The sequence below is a fragment of the Molossus molossus genome, unplaced genomic scaffold, assembly GCF_014108415.1.
Source record: "Molossus molossus isolate mMolMol1 unplaced genomic scaffold, mMolMol1.p scaffold_m16_p_1, whole genome shotgun sequence".
NCBI classification, from domain to species: domain Eukaryota; kingdom Metazoa; phylum Chordata; class Mammalia; order Chiroptera; family Molossidae; genus Molossus; species Molossus molossus.
In genome coordinates this window covers 142,893,228-142,917,395 of record NW_023425344.1, presented here as the reverse complement: position 1 = coordinate 142,917,395, position 24,168 = coordinate 142,893,228, and the positions used below count along the sequence as shown (strand labels likewise).

Sequence of the window (24,168 nt, the reverse complement as noted above, 5' to 3'; positions counted from 1 at the left end):
CAAGCAAAAAAAGACAAATACCACATGATCTCACTTATTTATGGAATATAATGAACATAACAGTCTGAGGAATAGGGTAGACCCAGAAACATGGAAGTAGGGTACAGACTGACAACCCTCAGAAGAGGGGGTGGCGGGGGAGGGAAGAGTTCAACCACAGAATTTATATGCCTGTATGCATAACCAGTGGACATGGACAAAAAAGCCAGGGCTGGGGCGAGGGGGATGGGGAGGAGGGTGTCAATGGGGTAAAAAAGGAGAAAAATATGTAACAAAAATAAAATTTAAAACAAACAAACAAACCCAAAAATGAAGCATATCGACCTCCACAGGATTCCTAAGACTCCCTCTTCAGTCCACATTCATTTGTATCTGTGGTTGTGGAAACTGCAGGCGCGCTGCCGGAGGCCGCCGCCAGGGGACGCTCATGCACAGCCGCGTCCTCATCCCAGGCGTCCTGAGGCGCTCTCTCCTTCTCTCGCTCATCTCAGCTTCCGCCGGAAGCTGTCCCTGTAGCGCAGCGCTCGGCCCCAATCTCTGGGCTGGCTGATTGTAGTGGGTTTGCCTGCGGAGCCGGGTGAGGTTTGGCGGGAGGGAACTGGAGCTGAAACCCAGCCCCGACGCGGACGCTCTGGAGTCGCAGGTCCGCTAGAGCGCGGTGGTGCACGACGAGGACTGTTGCTGGTGAGGAGCCTTGAAGCGCGGGGGCGGCGGAGAGGGAGGCTGGAGTGGGGAGGGCGCTGAGAGGGTTTTGAACCCACGCCCCCGTCGCGAGGGGCAGGGCAGGAGGCGGTGGTCGGCCCGCCCCACGCCTCCTTTAAAGCGTCCGGGCGAGGGCCGGGCACGGTGAGCCTGGCGGCGGGGAAGCGGCGAGCCGAGCTCCCGAAGCGCAGCGGGACCCAGCGCCCAGGGCTGCCCCTCCCGGAGCGGGTGCCCCGAGTTCCCCGACGCCCCCTGCGCCCCGCGGCCGCGCGCCCCGCTCAGGTGGCCGGCCATGCGCCCAAGCTAGTGCCCGGGGCGCCGCGCCCCCGCCCGGGCCGCCCCGCCGCCCGCTCCCCGCCGGCATGCTGCGCCCACTGCTGCTCGCCGCGCTCTGCCTGGCCGGCCGGCCGGGCCCCGCCCGCGGCTGCCAGCTGCCCACCGAGTGGAGACCCCTGAGCGAGGGCTGCCGCGCCGAGCTGGCCGAGATCATCGTGTACGCCAGGGTGCTGGCGCTGCACCAGGAGGTGCCTGGCCTCTACAACTACCTGCCCTGGCAGTAGGAGGCCGGCGAGGCGGGGCTCTTCTACTCCGCCGAGATCGAGATGCTGTGCGACCAGGCGTGGGGCAGCATGCTCGAGGTCCCCGCCGGCTCCAGGCTCAACCTCACCGGCCTGGGCTACTTCTCGTGTCACTCCCACACCGTGGTCCAGGACTACTCCTATTTCTTCTTCCTCAGGTGAGCCCGGCCCCTCGCACCCACAGCACCTCCTCTGCCGCTCTGGGTGACCGACCGCCTGAGGTCACCGTTATCTGGAGCCAGGTCAGGACTCCCACAGAATCCTGTCGGTGCCCTATGAGAATATGCCCTGGGGTCCTCCCCTTACTCCTCACTGACGTCTCTCCAAAGGTACCCAGTATCTCTGGCTAAGGGTGGTTAAAAACAGGAATGATTTGTGAGCTTCATGCAAAAAGTGTTCTCAAACCAGTTTCCAATACTTTATTTGAGTCAACTGTGTGTTTGTGTGTGTTTTTATTCCTCACCCCAAGACACTTTTCTATTTATCATCAGATAGAGTGGGAGGGAGAGAGAAAAAAACATCATGTGATGTCACATCAACTGGTTGCCTCCTGCAGAGGACCCGTGCAGGGGACAAACTGCAACCAGGCTGCGTGGAATCGCACCCGCGACTCGCCGGGCTGCCAGCCGACTCTCCAACCGCTGAGCCAAGCTGGCCAGGCCAGGGGTGTGTATGGTGTGTGTGTGTGTGTGTGTATGTGTGTGTGTGAACTGGACTCAGTGGGAGTAGCTTGGCTGGTGAGAAAGAAAAAGAAAACCCTTTGAGATCAGACTGTTGGAATTCTGGTTCTGCTCCTCCTGATTTTGTGCAAGTTACTGACCTGAAGAACCTCAGTGTCCTCACCTTAGTGACCTGAAAAGCAAGGTTGATTGAGACTGCAACACAGTAACTCACGGAAACACCTAGTGCAGGTTAGATGCAGAAAGAGTCACACTCTTCTCCCCACCTGCTTGAATGTTCGGAAGTGAGTGGTGTGGAATGCAGCCCAGCTGTCTGTCCTCTTGCTTCACTGATATTTGTTGGTATCAGTCTCATATCAGCTGCCAACAGACCTCAATGCTGAGCTATTCAAAATAGCCAAGGTTTGGGGGGGTGGGTTTCTGGGGGTAAGACTCTGAGTCACAGTGCTTCGAAGGAGGTAGAGGTGAATCAGGCAGGAGGCCCTCCCTGATTGGAAACTCCTGGACTCTTGTGACTTTCCATGAAAGTTGGCCTGTGGTCAGGATCGAGTGCACTTGGGTGAGAATTCAGTCAGTGGTTCCACTGAAGTCTGAAGCTGAGAGCAGCCGCCGGAGCCCTAAGTGCACTGGTTGTTTCCAGTTGAAATAGGAGGGGGATCCAGAGCCACCGAGAGAAGCATCAGCATGGAATCTAATACTTCTATTCAGAGAGTGAATAACCGACGTGGTGACTGGCACAGGTTCCAGTCTGCCCGGTGTGTGAAGTAGCAATAAGGGTGTTTGAATGATTGTGACCTGGGTCTGCAGATTCACTTGGAGCTCTTGGGATTCCACATTTCTCTGAGCCGGGAAACAGTGAGTTCCACAGAGGGCGTCCGTAAGCCCATGGCAACACATGTTTTCCATATTGGAGCCAGAATATCTAAGTTTAGAATACATGGTGTGCTTTGTGTTGACTTGAGTGGTTTAACTAAGTTCAGTTGATTTTTTTTTTCTTTGTTGGGGAAGTATATTTTCTAAATAAAGTCAGCGAGCACTGAGATTGTACCTTTCTTAAACAGGGAAGCTTAATTCATATTTTTCATATATTTATTTAGAAAAAACACCAAGAACCCAGCTATAAACTATACAACAACAGAACTTAATTTCTGCAAAGAAAAAAAAGCTGGAGTACTTGAATAGAAATTGGAGCAGGTGCTGCTTTCCCAGATTGGGATACTAAAGCTCAGAGGAGTTGAAAATTTTGTTTCGCGTCAGACAGGAGATAAGTAAGTAGCAAGGGCAAGATTTGAACCTGGGTCATTCTAACTAGCGTTCCGTTCACCAAGAGACGAGGAACACTCTCTATGAGAAGGAAGGCCTCTTGGGAGATATACAAATAGACAAAAATACGCATGAGCACACACCTTCCCCCTGCTTCACCTGAAGTCGTCGTTTTGAAAACCTTAAGAAGAGATGCATGTACCTGAGGCAGAGAAATAATTAGAAACAGTAACTCCTCTGATGAGGCCATGTGAGGCGTTGTTGTGTAATTGGCAAGCCCGTCAGTCTTCGCTGACACTTTGATTAAAGCTGGTACACCCCATAGGTGTCTCGTCTACATCTGCTTTTTTCGCCTTTTCCCACTAGGATGGATGAAAATTATAACCTCTTGCCTCATGGAGTCAATTTCCAAGATGCCATCTTTCCAGACACTCGAACAGAAGGATGTTTTCCAGCCTTTTCCAGTTTTCCAACTGCTCCCAAAGTCAGCAGCCGGCAACTTTCTCCAGTGACTGGGAGATCCAGGAAGACAACAGGGTAAGAACTGGCTGTACCCTGTGCAGCAGCAAAATAATAGAATAGCCACATCTTGTCTGAGTTTTGTGACTAAAAGAGTCATAAATACTCTTCCCGAAACCCATACCAAAGAGTATTATTCTCCCTTCTCCCTCCCTGGCAGCAGTAAAAACACTGTTCAGAAACTTCGGATTCCTGAGGCTTTCCTGTTGGCAGGGGCCTCCTCACAAAGTGAGGGAACAAGATGGGAGAAAGGTTGGCCCACTGTACCTCAGTCTCCTCTTCTGTAAAGTGGAGACAACAGTAGCATCTACACCATAGGGCTGATGCGATGTGATTTCACCATGTAAAATGTGCAAATCTGTGAAGCCCTTAGCATAGTGCTTGAGAGGGTAAGCACTGTACACGTGTGGGCCGTTGTGACTGTCCTCATCATCATCGTTGTTCTGGTGTTGCTATTGATAGCACGGGACTCTAAGAGATGTTCTAAGAGGAAAACATGTCCTTAAGGAAATGAAATGGAAGAATTATCATAGGTAACACTTCTGTGATTGTTCACTAGAGTTGTTAAGACGTAGAGGTACAGGGTGGTCCAGGTGGTGGTTGGATGGAAGGGTCAGGATGATTGGGGGAATGAAGATATCAAAGGAATCTTCCAATCTGGGGCAAATGCCAGAGTTGGGGATAAATTTTGAGGACTGTAATTTTGCCAAAGTGATGGCATTGCCACCCTGGAAGTGAGATGATTGTAGACCCAGGCAAGTCCTGTCTGAGACTTGTTAAGGCAAGTGGCAAACTACTAGAGAGAGTTCTCTGTGGGGTGTGGGTGTCCTGTGGGACAAGGACTGTTTTATGGGTCAATGAGCCAGTGCACATGTTCAGGAGAGACCCGGGTTTGGTTCCCACTAAGGGCACGTACGTACTTCGATTGCAGTTTGTCCCCGGCCCTGGTTGGGTCGTGCGAGTGGCAACCACTTGATGTGTCCCTTTCACGTCGATGTTTCTCTCTCTCCTCTCTCTTTCTCTCTCTCCTTCCCACTCTATCTAAACAAAAAATGAAAAAATGTCCTCAGGCGAGGATAAAAATAAATAAATAAATAAATAAATAAATAAATTTTTTTATCGAGATTCACATACTGTAAAACTCACAGTTATTTATTTAATTATTTATTTTTTTAAATTTATTTATTTCTGTTATGCATGTTTCTCCTTTTCCCCCCACGGATTCCCCCCTCGCCATCCCTCCCTGAGCTGTCCCCAGCTTTGTTGTCCATGTCCATTGTTCATGTATACATGCATATACGTTCTGTGGTTTATCTCTTTGCCGCCACCCCCTCTTCTGAGGGTTGTCAGTCTCTGTTTCGGGATCTGCTTCCATGTTTCTGGATCTACCCTATTCCTCAGACTGTTATGTTCATTATATTCCATAAATAAGTGACATCATGTGGTATTTGTCATTTTCTGCTTAGCTTGTTTCACTTAGGATAATACTTTCCAGGTCCCTCCATGTCATCGCAAAGGATAAGAGATCTTTCTTTCTTACAGCTGCATAGTACTCTATTGTGTATATGTACCCCTGCTTTTTTATCCATTTGTCTACTGATGGTCACATGGGCTGTTTCCAGATCTTAGCTATTGTCAATAGTGCTGCTACGAACATGGGGGTACATATATTCTTTCTGATTGGTGTTTCAGGCTTCTTAGGGTATATTCCTAGAAGTGGGATCACTGGGTCAAATGGAAGTTCAATTTTTAATTTTTTGAGGTAACACTATACTGATTTCCATAGTGGCTGCACCAGTCTGCATTACCACCAGCAGTGTACTAGAGTCTCCTTTTCTCCACACCCTCGCCAACACTTGTTCGATGATTTGTTGATGGCGGCCATTCTGACAGGTGTGAGGTGATACCTCATTGTTGTTTTAATTTGCATCTCTCTGATGATTAGTGATGTTGAACATTCCTTCCTATGTCTCTTGGCCATTTGTATGTCCTGATTGGAGAGGTGTCCATTCAGCTCCTCTGCCCATTTTTTAATTGGGTTCTTTGTCTTCTTTTTGTTGAATTATATAAGCACTCTATATATATTGGAAATTAACCCCTTATCTGATATATCATTGGCAATTATGCTCTTTCATACAGTGGGTTGCCTTTCCATTTTGATGGTTGTTTCTTTTGCTGTGCAGAAGCTTTTGAGTTTGATGTAGTTACATGTGTTCATTTTTCTCCTTTGTTTCTGTTGCCTTAGGTGATGTATCAGTGAAAATTCTGCTGCGTATGATGCCTGAAATTTTGTTGCCTACTATTTCTTCTAGGATTTTTATGGATTCATGAGTCACATTTAAGTCTTTTATCTATTTTGAGTTTATTCTTATGTATGGTGTAAGTTGATGGTCTAGTTTCATTTTTTTTTTGCATGTAGCTGTCCAATTTTCTCAATACCATTTATTAAAGAGGCTGTCTTTATTCCACTGTATGCTCTTACCACCTTTGTCAAATATTATTTGAGCATATTGCCTTGGGTCCATTTCTGGGTTCTCTGTTTTGTTCCACTGGTTTATATGCCTGTTCTTGTGCCAGTACCAGGCTATTTTGATTACAGTCCATTTGTAGTATAACCTGAAATCTGGTTTTGTGATCCCTCCTACTTTGTTCTTCTTTTTCAAGATTGCTGTGGCTATTCGAGGTCTTTTTTTGGTTCCATATGAACTTTTGAAGTATTTTTTCTAATTTTGTGAAGGATGTCGTTGGTATTTTGATGAGGATTGCATTTAATCTATAGATTGCTTTGGGTAGTATGGACATTTTAATGATGTTAATTTTTCCCATCCATGAACAATGTATGTGCTTTCCCTTTTTACATCTTCCTCTATTTCTTTCTTCAATGACCTGTAGTTTTCTGCAAATAGGTCCTTCATTTCTTTGGTTAAGTATATTCCTAGGTATCTTAATTTTTTGCTGCAATGGTAGATGTGATTTGCTTAGTTTCTCTTTCTGTGAGTTCATCATTGGTGTATAAGAATGCCATTAATTTCTTGACATTAATTTTGTATCCTACTACTTTGCCAAATTCATTTATTAAGTCTAGTAGAATATTTTTGATGGGGTCTTTAGAGTTTTCTATGTATAATATCATGTCATCTGCAAATAGTGACAGTTTCACTTCCTCCTTTCCAATTTGGATCCCTTTTATTTTTTCTTCCTGTCTGATTGCTGTGGCTAAGACTTCCAGTACTATGTTAAATAAGAGTGGTGAAAATGGGCATCCTTGTCTAGTTCCTGTTCTTAAGGGAAATGCTTTTAATTTTGGCCAGTGAGTTTGATGTTGGCTGTAGGTCTTTCATATTTGGCCTTTATTATGTCGAGATAAGATCGCTCTATTCCCACATTGCAGAGCGTTTTTGCCAGAAATGGATGCTGGATTTTGTCGAAGGCGTTTTTGGTCTATTGATATGATCATGTAGTTTTTATTCATTTTCTTTATGTGGTGTATCACATTTATTGATTTGCAAATATTGTACCAGCCTTGCATCCCTGGAATGAATCCCACTTGGTCATGGTGAATAATTTTTTTGATGTATTGCTGGATCCGATTTGCTAGTACAGTGATACCTCGGTTCTCGAACGCCTCAGATTTCGACCAAATCGGTATTCGACCAGGAGATTCGAGAAACTTTTGTCTTGGAATCCGAACAAATATTTGGAACTCGAACTTCCGAGATGAGCCGAATGGCGTTCATTCGGCCCAGCGCGCCTTGCTTGCGTCATCAGTGTGAGTGCAGAGAGAGAGTCACGCTTTGTGGAGAGAGTCACGCTTTACACTGAATTTAACCCTTAGACATACTGTACACTTTTATTTCTTGTTGAGACTTATGTTTTTCTACATATTATATACAAATTAGGCCAGTAAATAGGCATTTTCTGGGGCTTGGAACGAATTAATCCAGTTTCCATTATTTCCTATTGGGTTTCATTGCTTCGGTTCTCGAACAATTTGGTTCTCGACCGTCCTCCTGGAACGAATTATGTTCGAGAACCGAGGTATCACTGTATTTTGTTCAGGATTTTGGCGTCTATGTTCATCAGGAATATTGGCCTCTAATTTTCTTTCTTTGTAATGTCTTTTTCTGGTTTTTGAATTAGAATTATGCTGGCCTCATCAAATGAGTTTGGAAGTCTCTCTTCTTCTTGAATTTTTTGAAATAGTTTGTAGAGAATGGGTGTTAGTTCTTTTTTGAATGTTTGGTAAAACTCCCCCGTGAAGCCATCTGGGCCTGGGCTTTTGTTTGCTGGGAGAGTCTTGATTACCTCTTCAATTTCCTTAGTTGTTATTGGTCTGTTCAAGTTTTCTCTCCAGTCTAGTTTTGGGAGACTGTGTGTTTCTAGAAATTCGTCCATTTCGCTTAGATTGTCGAATTTGTTGCCATATAATTGTTCATAATAGTTGTTAACGATCTTTTGTATTTCTGTGGTGTCAATTGTTACTTCTCTTTTATTTCTGATTTTGTGTATTTGGGTTCTCTTTCTTTGTTTCTTCGGGAGTCTAGCTAAGGGTCCATCAATCTTGTTTATCATTTTGAAAAACCAGCTCTTTGTTTCACTGATCCTTTGAATTGTGTTTTTGGTCTCAATGTCATTTATTTTGCTCTGATCTTTACTATTTCCTTCCTTCTACTTGCTCTGGGGTTTTCTTTTTGTTTGCTCTCTAGTTCTTTAAGTTGTGAGGTTATATGGTCTATTAGAGATTTTTCTTGTTTCTTGAGGTAGGCCTGTAGTGCTATGAACTTCCCTCTCAGAACTGCTTTCGCTGCATCCCATAGATTTTGTGTTGTTGTGTGTTCATTTTCATTGGTTTCAATTTCTTCCTTGATCTCGGTGACTCATTCATTGTTTAATAACATGCTATTTAGCCTCCATGTGTTCAAATGTCTTTGCATGTTCTTGTTGCAATTGATTTCTAGTTTCATGCCATTGTGATCTGAGAAGATGCTTGATATTTTTCAGTCTTCTTGAACTTGTAGGGACTTAGTTTGTGTCCAATTATGTGGTCTATCTTTGAGAATGTCCCATGTGCTCTTGAGAAGAATGCGAATTCTGTAGTTTTGGGTTGTAATTCTCTGTAGATATCTATGAAATCCATTTGGTCTAGTGCTTCATTTAGAGTTTTTGTTTCCTTGCTAATTTTTTTCTAGAGGATCTATCCATTGATGTCAGCGGGGTGTTGAAGTCCCCTGCTATGATTGTATTGTTATCAATTTCTCCTTTGAAGTCTTCCAGAAAATTTTTAATATATTTTGGTGCTCCCATATTGGGTGCATATATGTTTATCAAGGTTATATCTTCCTGTTGGATAGATCCTTTCAATATTATGTAGAGGCCTTCTTTGTCTCTAGTTATGGCCTTCATTTTGAAATCTATTTTATCAGATATGAGTATTGCTATCCCAGATTTTTTTTCCTTTTTGTTTGCCTGGAAGATTTTTCTCCATCCCTTCACTTTCAACCTTTGTGAGTCTTTTGTTATGAGGTGGGTCTCGGGTAAACAACCCAAATATGACTCATGCTTTCTTATTCAGTCAACTACTCTGTGTCTTTTTATCGCAACATTCAATCCATTTACATTTAAGGTGTTCATTGATATGTACATATTTATTGCCTTTTCGTTTAGTGTGGTTCTATTTTTCTTCCTATTTCTCCTGCTATTTATAGCAGTCCTTTTAACATTTCTTGCTGTGCTGGTTTGGTGCTAATGTATTCCCTTAGCCTTTTTTTTTTTGTCTGGGAAGCTCTTTATTTGACCTTCTATTTTGAATGATAGCCTAGCTGGGTAGAGTAGTCTTGGATCAGATCCTTGTTTTACATGACCTTGATTACCTCATGCCATTCCCTTCTGGCCTGTAGTGTTTTTGTTAAGACGTCAGCTGAGAGCCTTATGGGGGTTCCTTTGTAGGTAACCTGTTGCTTATCTCTTGCTGCTTTTAGGATTTTCTTTTTGTCTTTAATTTTGGCATTTTGATTACTATGTGTCTTGGTGTGGGCCTGTTTGGGTTCTTCTTACCTGGGGCTCTCTGTGCTTCTTGAACTTGAATGCCTTCTTCCTTCACCAATTAGGGAAGTTTTCTGTCACTATTTCTTCAAATATATTCTCTAACCCTTGCTCATTTTCTTCCTCTTCAGGGACTCCTATGATGCAAATATTATTATGTTTCCAGTTGTCCCACAGTTCTCTTAAGCTGTCTTCCTGTTTTTTAATTGTTGGGGTTTTTTTTGTTTGTTTTCTGATTGGTTAATGTTTTTCTACCCTGTCTTCTAATTCACTGATCCGGGCCTCCCCTTCCTCTTCTTTGCTGTTTATACCTTCCATTGTGTTCTTTATTTCTGCTGTGTCATTCTTCATTTCTTCTTGGTGGTTTTTAATTTCCAACTGGTTGATTTTCAACATTTCTATGTCTTTACTCATGGTGCTCATGTCCTTACATGTGCTGTTGAGCTTCCTCAAGATCATGGCTCTGAATTCTAGTTCTGTTAGCTTGCTTAGCTGCACCTCATTTATCTCATCTTCAGTAGAGGTCTGTTGTTCTTTCATTTGGCTTTTGTTTCTGTTTTTCACCATTTTGGCCATCACAGTGTGCTTTGGAGTCTGCCAAATTTTCCCTGTGGGTGTTGGTGTTCTGCTTTTTGTGGCTCCCTCTCCTTGGTTTGGATGAGCCAGGGAGGACCCACATTAAATACCATTGTCAAGTCTTACTTTCCTGGTTAGAGTTGCTAGCTCAGGAATGGTTCGCTTATCCTCTAGCTTTTTGCCTGGAGGATATCCGTTGCTGTTACCTGTAGAGCCTTGGCTTCTCAGTTGAATGAAAAACTCCCTCAGGTGTTCAGCATAAGGGGATTTCCTACGGGTGGGGCAGATGCTGATTTTTTAATGGTCCTCATTTTGCATTTCAGTGGCCACCAGGTTGGGTTGAATTTCGGAGGGAGGCCCTGTTGCCTCTCCCCAGAGCCCTGGGAAGGAGTAAGATGACCGCAGTCCTGCGTGGCCGCAACTCAGCAAAAGCTCTGAGCGCCCTCCAAAGCCCAAGTGTCCCCACACAGTTCCAGTCCAGTCTGTCCTCCCTCTCCCGGAGCCCAAGGTGAGTGGCTATAGCTATTTTAGCCTCTGTCCCAGCTCTGCACTGTGGAACCGCTTGGGAGTTTAATCCGAGGGCGCTGCTCACAGCTGAAGCCCCTGCTGTCTGTGGGCTCCCAACCCCCGTCTCACACCTCCACAATCCTACCAGGATCTATCGGTGTCCCTGGTTATATGGTTCTCCAAGCTGCTTTTCTGTTGCTTTTACATGTCGATTTGTCTGTATTTTCGTTGTAATTCCAGTTTGGTCCTGGGAGATGGTCTGTGTAGCGTCCATTCACTCCGTGGCCATTTTGGAATCCCTCATGGCTGTAAACTCTTTTAAAAATATAAAAATAGCCCTGGCCAGTTTGACTCAGCAGTTAGAGCATCGGCCCGTTGACCAGAGAGTCCTGGGTTCAGTTCCCGCTAAGGGCACATACCTTGGTTGTGGTTCATTCCTGGCCCTGGTTGGGGTTGTGTGGGTGGCAGCCATTCAATGTATCTCTCTTACATCGATGTTTCTCTGTCTCTTCCTCTCTTCTTATTCAACTATTCAAAAGCACCTTAGATGATCTTTATACATTCTAAAGTTTAGAAACTCCTAACGAAGATTTTGATAAATCAAGGATAACTTATAAGATGACCAGTTCTAGAATTTTGTGACCAAACTAGTAATAGAACCTTACATTAAATAAGTCATGTGTTATTAAATTAGTAATATTTTTGTAAGCAGAATAATTAAAATATGCTAGTAGTTTTAGGCAATTTAATATCTTCATAAGAACATATAGTAACAGATGATGTTAAAACAGATAGCTTATATTGTTTTACATGCTTAAGCAAAATGAAGTGAATCAGGAACCTTATCAGGTTTTAGTCACCTGCTTACTCTCTTCCCCTTCCCATTAAGTCAACATTTAGAAGCAAGAGTCATGGTTTCCTTCACCTCAAAAAATGCCTGAACATTACATTGTAGACATTCTAGTTATCTAGTGATTATTTATAGAGGCAAACAATATTCATTTCTAAGATCTGAGAAGATTAAAAGAGGCTACCATAGCATGTTTTGTTTTTTTATTTTATTCTCACCCGAGGACATTTTTCCATTTTTTGTTCAGATAGAGTGGGAGGGTGATAGAAGAAGAGAGAGAGAGAGATAAATATCGACGTGAAAGGTACACACTGAATGGCCACCACCTGCACAACCAACCAGGGCCGGGAACAAACTGTAACCAAGGTACGCGCCCTTAGTGGGAACCAAATCCAGGTCTCTCTGGACTGCAGGCCAATACTCTAATTGCTGAGCCATACCGGCCAGGGCTACCATGGCTTCTTAAACTCATCTCCGTATGACCAAGATCTAAATCTCACTCCCCTAGAAAACAGGAAATTTGCTCGACATCTGAACAAAGTATCCTTTTGCTCAAATCAAAGACTTTCACTGACACTTTGTTTGCCTGAGTAGTTTATCTGTTGGAAGACTTAAGAAGAGCAAGCCCTTCCTTAGGTAAAGAGAGCTAGAGACCCACTTATCCCAGTCATACTGCCCTTGGGGCTGTGGCTGCACAGGAACTTCTCTTAACTAGAGGTATTGAGCTTCTGTGTGTGTTAAAACCAAAAAATATGCAAAATCATGAACCCAGTGACAGATAATGTAATATCATACATCGTGATCAAGTGAGCTTTGTTCTAGGGATGCGAAGTTGGTACAATAGCTGCAAATCAATAAACATGATGCACCACAAAAACAAAATGAAGAGTAAATATCACATGTTCATATCAATAGATGCAGAAAATGTATTTGATATAATCCAGCACCTTTTATGATAAAAACTCTTAGCAAAGTGGGAATAGAGGGAACATATATCAACATAATAAAGGCCATATATGAAAAATCTATAACCAACATCTTCCCCAATGGGCAAAAACTAGTGTTACCCTTAATTTAATACAGGAATAAGACAGGGATGTCTGCTTTGACCACTCTTACAACATAGTACTGGAAGTCCTAGCCACTGTAATCAGACAAGAAGAAAAAATAAAAAGCATTCAAAAACTACTAGATTTAATAAATGAACTCAGCAAAGTGGTAGGATACAAAATTAATATCTAGACACTGGTGGCATGTTTATATACCAATAACGTCTCAGAAAGAGAAACTGAGAAAAGCTTTATCATTTCAGCAAAACAAATAAGGTACCTCAGAATAAACTTAAGGGAGGTAACAGACCTATGCTCAGAATACTATAGGACATTGAAGAAAAAAACAGAGGAAGATTCAAACAAGTGGAAGCATATACTGTGTTCATGGATGGAAGAATTAACATCATTAAAATGTCCACACTCCTGCCCCAGCTGATTTGTCTCAGTAGTTAGAGCATTAGCCTGTGGAACAAAGGGTTGTGGGTTCGATTCTCAGTCAAGGACATGTAGCTGGGTTGCAGACTTGATACCCAGCCCCCGTTGGGGTCATGCAGGAGATAACCAACCCTTGTGTCTCTCATATTGATATTTCCCCCTCTTTCTTTCTCTCTCTCCCTCTCTTCCACTCTATCTAAAATTCAGGGAGAAAATACCCTTGGGTGGGATTAACCAAATAAATAAAAATAAAAATAAAAAATGTTGCCCTGGCCGGTTTGGCTCAGCAGTTAGAGCATCGGCCCGTTGACCAGAGAGTCCTGGGTTCAGTTCCCGCTAAGGGCACATACCTCGGTTGCAGTTTGTCCCTGGCCCTGGTTGGGGTTGTGTGGGTGGCAACCACTCCATGTGTCTCTTTCACATCAATGCTTCTCTCTCTCTCTTCCTCCCTCTCTCCCTCCTGCTCTATCTGAGGATAAATGCACGAATGTCCTCGGGTGAGGATTAAAAAAATAATAATAATAAAAATAAAAAATGTCCACACTACCCAAAGCAATCTATATATTCAATGGCATTCCTATTAAAATACCAATGGCATATTTCACAGATCTAGAAAACATATTCCAAAATTTTATATAGAGCCAAAAAAGACCCCAAATGGCCTCAGCAGTCTTAGAACAAAGTTGGAGGGATCACAATACTGTATATCAAACTATACTACAAAGCCAATGTAATCAAAACAGCCTGGTCGTGGCAGAAGAACAGGCATATAGATCAGTGGAACAGAACAGAGAGCCTAGAAATCAACCCACACTTTTTTAGTCAATAAATATTTGACAAAGGAGGCAGGAGCATTCAGTGGAGTCAAGACTGTCTCTTGAATAAACGGTGTTGGGAAAACTGAACAAGTGCATGAAAAACAATGCAACTAGACCACCAACTTACACCATACGCCAGAATAAACTCAAAGTGGATGGAAGACTTAAGTGATAATCCCAGAAGAAAGTGAGCAGTAAAATCTCAGACACCTTGCATGGCAGTATTTTTGCTGATACATTACCTAGGGCAAGAAAAACAAAGGGAAAAAAGTAAATAAATGGGACTACATCAAACTAAAAAGCTTCTGCACAGCTAAAGAAATCACCGACAAAATGAAAAAGGAACTCAGTGTATGGGAGAACATATTTTTCCATGGTACATCTAATAAGGGGTTAATTTTCAAAATATATAAAGAACTTATACAACTCAACACCAGGAAGAGAAACAATCCAATTAAAATGGACAAAGGACCTGAATAGACAACTGTGCACAGAGGACACTCAGATGGCCAAGAGACATATGAAATAATGCTCAACATCACTAATCATCAGAGAGATGAAAATTAAAACTACAACAAGATCCATGTCACACCTGCCAGAATGGCTACCATCAATAAACCAACAAACAACAAGGGGTAGAGAGGATGTGAACAGGGAACCCTAGTGCACTCTTGGTGGGAATGCAGACTGGTGCACCTACTGTGGAAAATAGTATGAAGTTTCTTCAAAAAATTAAAAATAGGTCCGGCCGGTGTGGCTCAGTGGTTGAGCATCAACTCATGCATCAAGAGGTAACTGGTTCAATTCCCAGTCAGGGCACATGCCTAGGTTGTGGGCCAGATCTCCAGTGGAGGGCATGCAGGAGGTGGCCCATTGATGTTTCTGTCTCTCCCTCCCTCTCCCTTCCTCTCTGGGCAAAGGGGGAGAATGGGGACACAAAGAGACTTTGCTTGGGGGAATGGACGCATGATGCTGTGTGCAGATGTTTTGGTGAGTTATACCCTTGAAACCTGTTTTGGTGCGTTGTACCCTTAAAACCTGAATGTTTTTGTGAAGCAATACCACCCCAAAAGTTCAATAAAAAATTAACTCAAAATGGATTCTAAACATAAGAATTAAAACTATAAAACTTGTAGAAGAAAACAGAGAGCAAAAGCTTCACAACATTTAACAGATTTCTTGAATATGACATCAAAGGTAAAGAAAACAAAAGAAATGTAAAACTTCAGGCATCAAAGGAAATAATGGAGTAAAAGGCAACCCTTGGAATGGAATGGGAGAATTCATTTTCAAATCATATATCTGATAAATGATTAGTATCTAGAATATTTAGAAATCTCCTAAACCTCAACAACAACAACCAAACAACCTGATTTATTTTTTTCTTTCCTTTTTTTCTTTTATTGATTAGAGAAAGAGAGGGAGAGAGAGGAGAGAGAAACATCAATGAGAGAGAACATCGATTGGCAGCCTCCTGCATGCCCCCCACTGGGGATCAGGCCCACAACCTGGGCATGTGCCTTGACCAGGAATCAAACCAGCGACCTCTTGGTGCATGGGTTAGTGCTCAACCACTGAGCCACACCGGCTGGGGCAAAAGAACCTGATTTTAAAATTGGATAAAGATTTGAATTTTTCTAAAAAGATACACAAAAAGCAAAAGATATTTCTCCAAAAATGGTATACAAAGTGCTACGAAGCACATGGAAAGATGTTTAATGTCGCTAATCATTAGGGAACTGCAAATCAAAAATGCGGTGAGATACCACCTCACACTCATGCATTAGGACAGCTGCTATCAAAGGAAAAGAAGTGTTGGCAGGGGTGTGGCACAGTGGGTGGGACTGTAAAATCAGACAGCCTCTGTGGGAAACAGGATGGCATTCCTCATAAAACTAAAAATAGACTTGCCATTTAGTCCAGCATTCCACTTCTGGATATATATCCAACAAAAGAATGGAGAGCAGGGTCCTAAAGAGATACTTTTCACCCATAGTCTTAGCAGCACTACTCACAACAGCTTAAATGTAGAAGAAACCCAAGTGTCCATCGACAGATGAATGGATATGTAAAATGTGAGGTACACATACAATGGCATATTATTCATCCTTAAAAAGGAAAGGCATTCTGACAGGTACTACAACTTTATGATAAGTGAAATAAATCAGTCTCAAAAAGACAACTGTTATATGATTCCACTTATATTAGGCACCTAAAGTAATCAAAATCAGAAAGTGGAATGGCGCTTGGCAGGAAACAGGGAGTGTGGAATTACTGTTTAACGGGCATAGAGTTTTGGTTTCACAAAATAAAAAGTGTTTTGGAGATGGGTGGTGCTAATGGTTGCACGACAATATGAATGTACTTAACACCAATGAACTGTTCACTTGAAAGTGATTAAAATGGTAAACTTTGTTATGCATACTTTACAATTCAAGATTTTTTTTTTTAATTAAAGAGAAAAACAACCAAAATTTAAAACTCTGCAAAACATGAACAGGCAATTTAAATATAATTCATAACCATAAAAAAAGATATTCATTTTCAATAAAAAGAAAAGAAATACATACAAATAATGGGCTGAGGTATTTCTTACCTGTAATACTGACCAATATTAAAAAGCTTGGCAACACATCATGTGAGCAAGGTTGTGGGAGAACAGGCATTCACACCTCAGTAGTATGAATGCAAAATAGCACAACCTTGTGGAAGGGAATTTGACAACATCCAACAAAACAACATGTATGTTTACCTTTTGATTCATTAATCCGACTTTTGGGAATATTTCCTAAAGATACATCTCCACCCAAAAAATGAATACATTTATTTATTTTTATATTTATATACCTATATATTTATTTTATATTTATATATTCATTTTATATTTATATCTATGGTTATGATGATAGCATCGTGAGAAATTATAAGATATCAGAAACAATATAAAAGATAAAACAGAAATATAGTTAAATAAACTATGGAACATCTACACAACTGTACAGCTGTGGGAAAGTGTGAAGAATTCTAAGCACTGTTTCAGAATTATTTTCAAAATATATTGCTAAGTGAAAAATCAAATACGGAAGAGTGCAGCATTTGGAGTATGGTACCTCTGGGATAAGAAAAGGGGGAGTGAGAGAGAGGGAGGAAGGGAGAGAGGGGAGATAGAGAGGGATGGAGGGAGAGAAGAGATTTACATAAGAGTTTATAGTTTAGTCCTGGCCGGTTTGGCTCAGCGGTTAGAGCGTTGGCCTGTGGTCTGGACAGAAGGAGAGACCTGGGTTTGGTTCCCATTAAAGGCACGTACCTCGGTTGCAGTTTGTCCCCAGCCCTGGTTGGGTCGTGCGGGTGGCAACCACTGGATGTGTCCCTTTCACATCGCTGTTTCTCTCTCTCTCTCCCCCTCTCACTCTATCTAAACAAAGTATCAAAAAATGTCCTGAGGTGAGGATAAAAAAATAAAGAGTTTATAGTTTATATTTCAGACATGAGGTGAAGTGGTACTGGTTGCTGGTTTCCTTTGGAGGAAGAACAATAACCACTATCCCAGATGCCTTCAGGTATCATCCAAATGTCATCTTTTTTTTTAAATCCTCACCCGTGGATATTTTTCTAATAATTTTCAGACAGAGTGGGAGGGAGGGAGGAAAGGGGAAAGAGAGAGAGAAACATCAACTGGTTGCTTCCCATATGACTCCAACCAGGGCCGGGGACAAACTGCAACCAACCAAGGTACGTGCCCTTGGCAGGAATCGAACCCACAACTCTTTGGTCCATGGGCTGACGCTCTAACCGCTGAACCAAACAGGCCAGGGCTCAAATGGAATCTTAAAATAAAATAATGTTCCAACTTTCCATCATGATCTCTCTGACATTGACCACCTTGGATTAGATAGATATACATTCTTCACATTACTTTTTTGCAAATGTCATTTTTTTCAAACGTCAATAATCTTTAGGGTGCATTCAAAATGAAATTGTCAAGCCGAGTATAAATACTTTTTGTTCAACCTCAACTAGTATCATTCGAAAATAGATAGTTGTAACCTCTCCAAGTAGGCAGTGATACAGATTTTACACGTGCCTGTGTGTTTCTTTCATAAATAAAAGATGGTGCAAAGTACTCTGAACTTCCCCATCATTATCAGAACTGTTGCTGTTAGTTGAGCACTGCTTTTTGTAATTCAAAGTCTTAAATTCAGCCTTTGGAAAGCAAATATAAATCCCTAATGAATGGTTTTTCAAAATCTTGTTTTACAGACCAACCTAGTACCATCAGCTCAGCAGGAGATTAACTAAGGATGCACAATTTAATATAGTTCCAGAGGACTTGTAGCACATTTACAGATGTAGAAAACAAAGAAAATATAATCCCAGTTCAAAGATATAGCAGCCCTGGCTGGTTTGGCTCAGTGGTTGGAACACTGGCCTGTGGACCAGAGAGTCCCAGGTTCTGTTCCCGCTAGGGGCATGTATCAAAAAAAAAAAAAGATATAGCATATAGTAAAGATACAGCCCTGGCCGGTTTGGCTCAGCAGTCAGAGCATCAGCCTGCGGACCAGAGAGACCCGGGTTTGGTGCCTGCTAGCAGTGGTTCTCAACCTGTAGGTCACAACCCCTTTGGGGGTCGAACGACCCTTTCACAGGGGTCACCTAAGACCATCGGAAAACACATATTTCCAATGGTGATTCATAGCAGTAGCAAAATTACAGTTATGAAGTAGCAACAAAAAGAATTTTATGGTTGGGGGTCACCACAACATGAGGAACTGCATTAAAGGGTCACGACATTAGGAAGGTTGAGAACCACTGCGCTAAAGGCACATACCTCAGTTGCAGTTTGTCCCTGGCCCTGGTTGGGATCCTGTGGGTGACGACCACTGTGTCTCTCTCTTTTGTTTTAATCCTTACTCGAGGACATTTTTCTATTTTTTGTTCAGATAGAGTGGGAGGGAGGGAGAGAGAGAGAGAAAAACATCGACGTGAAAGGGACACATCGAGTGGCTGCCATCCACACAACCCAACCAGGGCCGGGACAAACCGCAACCAAGGTACATGCCCTTAGCGGGAACCGAACCCGGGTCTCTCTGGACCACAGGCCAATGCTCTAACCGCTGAGCCAAACCGGCCAGGGCCCACTGTGTCTGTCTCACATCAGTGTTTTTCTCTCTGTCTTCCCCTCTCTCTCCCTCCCGCTCTATCTGAATATAAATGCAAAAATGTCCTCGAATGAGAATTAAAAAAAAAAGATATAAAAACAAAAGAATGGGTGTGTACTTGTGCATGCTCATGTACACCATAAAAAAAGAAAGGAAAAGTCTAATTTATGTCCTTGCACTTTTTCTTAATTAGCTATTCTATTAATACTTGTTATCGCTTCTGGACTCTGTACATTGTGACAACAGGGACTATGTCTCTTACTCTCAGTTGTATCCACAATGTCTCAACAAGTATTTATAGAATAGCAAATGATAATATGAGACCAGTCTGACCACAGAGATATGTAGTACTAAGTGAAAATTAAGGCTGGAGGAACCCAGTATAGCCAAATTATGGAAGCTTTTAAAAGCCAACTAAGCCCTGGCCAATTTGCCTCAGCAGTTAGAGCATCGGCCCGTGGACCAAAAAGTTGAGGGTTTGATTCTGGTCAAGGACATGGACCTGGGTTGCAGGTTTGATTCCTGGCCTTGGTTGGGGGTCATGTGGGAGGCAACCAATCGATGTGTCTTTCTCACATCAATGTTTCTCTCTCTCTCCCCCTCCCTCCTTTCCACTCTATCTGAAATCAATGAGAAAAAAAAATCCTTGAGTGAGGATTAACTAACTAACTAACTAACTAGATGCCAACTAAAAAAACCAAATGAAAGTGACATATAGAGTAGATAATAAGTACTTGCTGTACATCCTCGATCAGGGATATGACCTCATAAAAATGGCATTTAAGGGAAACTACAGGAATAAAACAGATTAACAAAAAGGAAAAACAGGGAACAACAAAATAAGTTGGGAAGTAATAGCTGCAGTACGAGTACCAAGTGGTAAGGCTCAACACTTATACTTTTTTTTTTTTTTTTAATTCTCACACGAGGACATTTTTCCATTTTTTGTTCAGAGACAGTGGGAGGGAGAGAGAGGAACAGAGAGAGAGAGAAACATCGACGTGAAGGGACACATCGAGTGGCTGCCACCCGCACAACCAACCGAGCCGGGGACAAACTGCAACCGAGGTACGTGCCCTTAGTGGGAACCGAACCCGGGTCTCTCCAGACCGCAGGCCGACGCTCTAACCGCTGAGCCAAACCGGCCAGGGCTCAACACTTATACTTTTCCTGAGAAACTACATGCACATACAAATAAGAAGAATAAACAATAGCTAGAGAACACCTGCTACTAAAGTAAACTGACAGAAATAAATGCTAAGTGGCACTGCTTTCTGTGTATCATGCATCATTGTTCTGAAATAGAAAATAATGTGATACTGTAAAATTCACACTTGAAACTTCGAAATTCTTCCCACAATCTACAGTCATTTGAAAAATGTAAAAAGGCTCCATGGTCTCAATTGCTTCTTACTTTCAGCATTAAGTAAATAAAGTTTTCCTGACACCGAGACTATGACTTCATCCTGTATCATTTATTTATTTAATATATTACCACAAACTTTCCAATTAAAGACTGAACATACTTATTCCTCCCTAGATAACTTAAGATAGTAGTATTAGCCATATGGTCAACATAGAGAAAAATTATTCATGTCAACAAGTTTTGTTAACAAAGAGATCTGTCTTTAGCTTTGGAGTAAAGGTATGCGTTTTGGGTTGAAAGAAATTGGTATGGAAGGAATATCAATAAGCGGAAGTCACAAGAGTGAACAGACAGTCTAGGTCTGGTACACTGAAGTCACAGCAGAACCTCCACTGAGCCCTAGCCATGTGCCAGGCTCTGTCCAAGTGTCACACAGGAGGTAGCTGTGTTAGTCCTCACAACAACCCTAAGAGGCACGTTCTATTATGACTCCTACTTTAAAACTGTGAAAACAGGGACAGAGAGAGGTTAAGTAACATGTTCAAGGCCATATGATGGGACGAGTGGTGGATGAACTTGGCCCTCTTTTCTTGGAGCCAGCAATCTGAAACACTGTGTTAGGCAAGAAGCATCTTACCCCTCTTGTTTTCTCATATGGCTGCCCCTGTTTTGTGTATAAAAAATATTGATCTCACCTAACCCTTTCAGTAATCTTGAGTGTAGGCATCCATGAGGATAATACTACGAGATAATATCCAGTCTTATTATAATAAGGATACTGAGTCATAGAGTTTAAGGACACTTGCTAAAGTGAATCATTTTAGTAGATTGTGAATTTGAGATTTTAAGCCATATACTTCCAAACCCAAGCTCTCTCTGCCACACTGACTTTTTAAAAACATATTTGCCACAACCTTTGTCTTCACAAAAACCCCTAAGTGCACTATTAGGAATAAATACGAAGCTGCCTAGAAAGTTCCAACAGCATTCACAACTGAATTAAGTAACGCACGATCACCTCTTCATGTGCAGGCGCTACAGATGGAGGTGTAGCCTGAACCAGGACAGCTTCCTGCCAGGAGAGGGGCAATAACATTGTGGTCTCCACTGAGTCTGTAACTGGTCCAGTCCCTAAGCCCTTTACACACACGCTGCTCATTCATTCCTGTATTTGCAGCAAATGCAAATTTTCCTTTTGTACTTGTTAAATTTTTCTTTTTAGGTCTAATCTCCCTTTCTAGGGTAATAAACAAAATCAGACATGTTGACTTATTTTTTTATTTTATTTTTATTTTTTATCCTCACCCGAGGACATTTTTCCATTTTTTGTTCAGATAGAGTGGGGGGGGGGGGTAGAGAGAGAAAGAAACATCGATGTGAAGGGACACATTGAGTGCTGCCACCCGCACAGCCAACCAGGGCCGGGGACAAACTGCAACCGAGGTACGTGCCCTTAGCGGGAACCGAACCCGGGTCTCTCTGTACCGCAGGCCGACGCTCCAACCGCTGAGCCAAACCGGCCAGGGCCAGACATGTTGACTTAATCTAAGATTTCTCAGAGCCTTAATGAGCTGAGATGCACTTTGACTCACAAAGAAAGAATTAGTTACCACATTTTTGAGCCAAGAAAGATATTTTTTATATAACATGTACTAACTACCAGTTTGAGATACTATTACTTCAAAGATGCTGCCATAATCTTTTGAGAAGCTGATTCAGTCATTTTAACATTTATTTTCTTTTCCAGCTTTATCTATAAATCTACAAATTGGATAGCAGATTCTCTTTATCTATTTGTTTACATGATGGTTGCTCTGCCAGTTTGGCTCAGCAGTTAGAGTGTCGGCCTGCAGACTGAAGAGTCATGGGTTCAATTCCGGCCAAGGGCACATACCCAGTTGCGGTTCGGTCTCCGGCTCTGGTCGGGTCATGCGGGAGGCAGCCAGTCATTGTGTCTCTCTCACATCGATGTTTCTCTCTCCCTCCCATTCCATCTGAAGACAAATGGAAAAATATCCTCAGGTGAAGATTAAAAATACATAAATAAATAAATGATGGTATAAGCACTGGAGAACATCATTAGGGACAGAATTCTTTATCACGCCCCTAGAACCCTCTCTGGCAGTGCTGTCCAATGAAACTTCCTGTGGTAACAGAAATGCTCTGAATCTTGGTTGTCCAATGCAGCAGCCTCAAGCCACATGCAGTTACTGAGCATTTGAAATGTGGCCAGTGCAGCTGCAAAACAAATTTTAATTTAACTTTAGTTCATTTACATTTATTCATTTACATGACTAATTTACCGCTGCACGTGGCTAGTGCGTCCTTAATGGACAGCACAGCCACTAACCACCACCACGACGTGGCATTCACAGAACCGAGCTTTGACCTAACTGCTACAACCAATGATCAATTAAGAATCCTTAACTTTCCTTAAATCTAAGTGTCCACTTTGACATGAGGCCATCACAAAAGGCTTTGTCAAATGTTACGTATTAATAGTTAATTACATTTTATTCATCTTTCAGACTAGGAACTGAGTCAAAGAAATAAATTATAGTAACCTATGTAGTTTTTTTCAGGACTTATTTTGGTATCATCTGATTTCTGTTTCCTCTTGAAATTGTTCACAAATAGTTTTTAAACTCTGTGCTACATTTCTGTTCTCCATAACGACATGTGCCCGGTGGCTTCCAGAATGCACTGCTCAGCTATCAATCACCACAGAAAGTCCTATAGGTCGGCACTGACTTAAAGCAGGGTCTGGCAAACTGCAGGCTACATCTACCTGAAACCTGGTTTTTTTTTGTTTTGTTTTTTTTTTAATCCTCATCCGAGGACATTTTTCCATTTTTTGTACAGACAGAGTGGGAGGGAGAGAGAGGAAGAGAGAGAGAGGGAAACATCGATGTGAAAGAGACACATCGAGTGGCCGCCACCCGCACGACCAACCAGGGCCGGGGACAAACTGCAACCGAGGTACGTGCCCTTAGCGGGAACCAAACCCGGGTCTCTCCGGACCGCAGGCCGACGCTCTAACCGCTGAGCCAAACCGGCCAGGGCTGAAACCTGTTTTTTATGGCTATCAGCCAAGAATTGTTCTAGCCCATTTAAGGGTTGTTTAAAAAATAAGAAGGATATGTGACAGAGATCATGTGTGGCTCACAAATCCCAAAATATTTACTACCTGGACACTTAAGAATAAAGTCTGCCAGATAAGAACAGTGGAAGAAGAGGGGCTGTGGGGGGCATCATGTACACCCCATACTGGCTAGAGAATGTTCACATGCTCTACAAGCTGAAGGTGCTCACCAGCTCTGCTGGAGACAAAGCCAGCTGCCCAGTCCACCTTTCCCAGCCAGTGAAGATGGTGTGCTCAGAGGAGTGACTGTCCTTCACCTTGCAGATGTCCGCAGAGTCTGACTCCACCCAAGATAAGCAGACACTTCCAGTGGGATTTCTGTGAAGCCACATGGTGGAGAGCATGTGTGCTGGCTGCGTGCCAGCCCAGGAAGGAAAAGCCAAGACTCACATTTCCAGACTCCCTCCTGGCACTGGACAGTCCATAGTGATCGAAGGTGGGGTCTGCCTCTCGGAGAGCCCAGGACCTGAACTTCAGGC

The 24,168-nt window shown here is 42.6% G+C and overlaps 1 pseudogene; it reads left to right on the top strand.

The window, feature by feature from the left end:
* The first annotated feature begins 1,064 nt into the window (after positions 1-1,064).
* On the top strand, positions 1,065-4,060 carry LOC118642664 (annotated as a pseudogene).
* Positions 4,061-24,168: the final 20,108 nt, after the last annotated feature.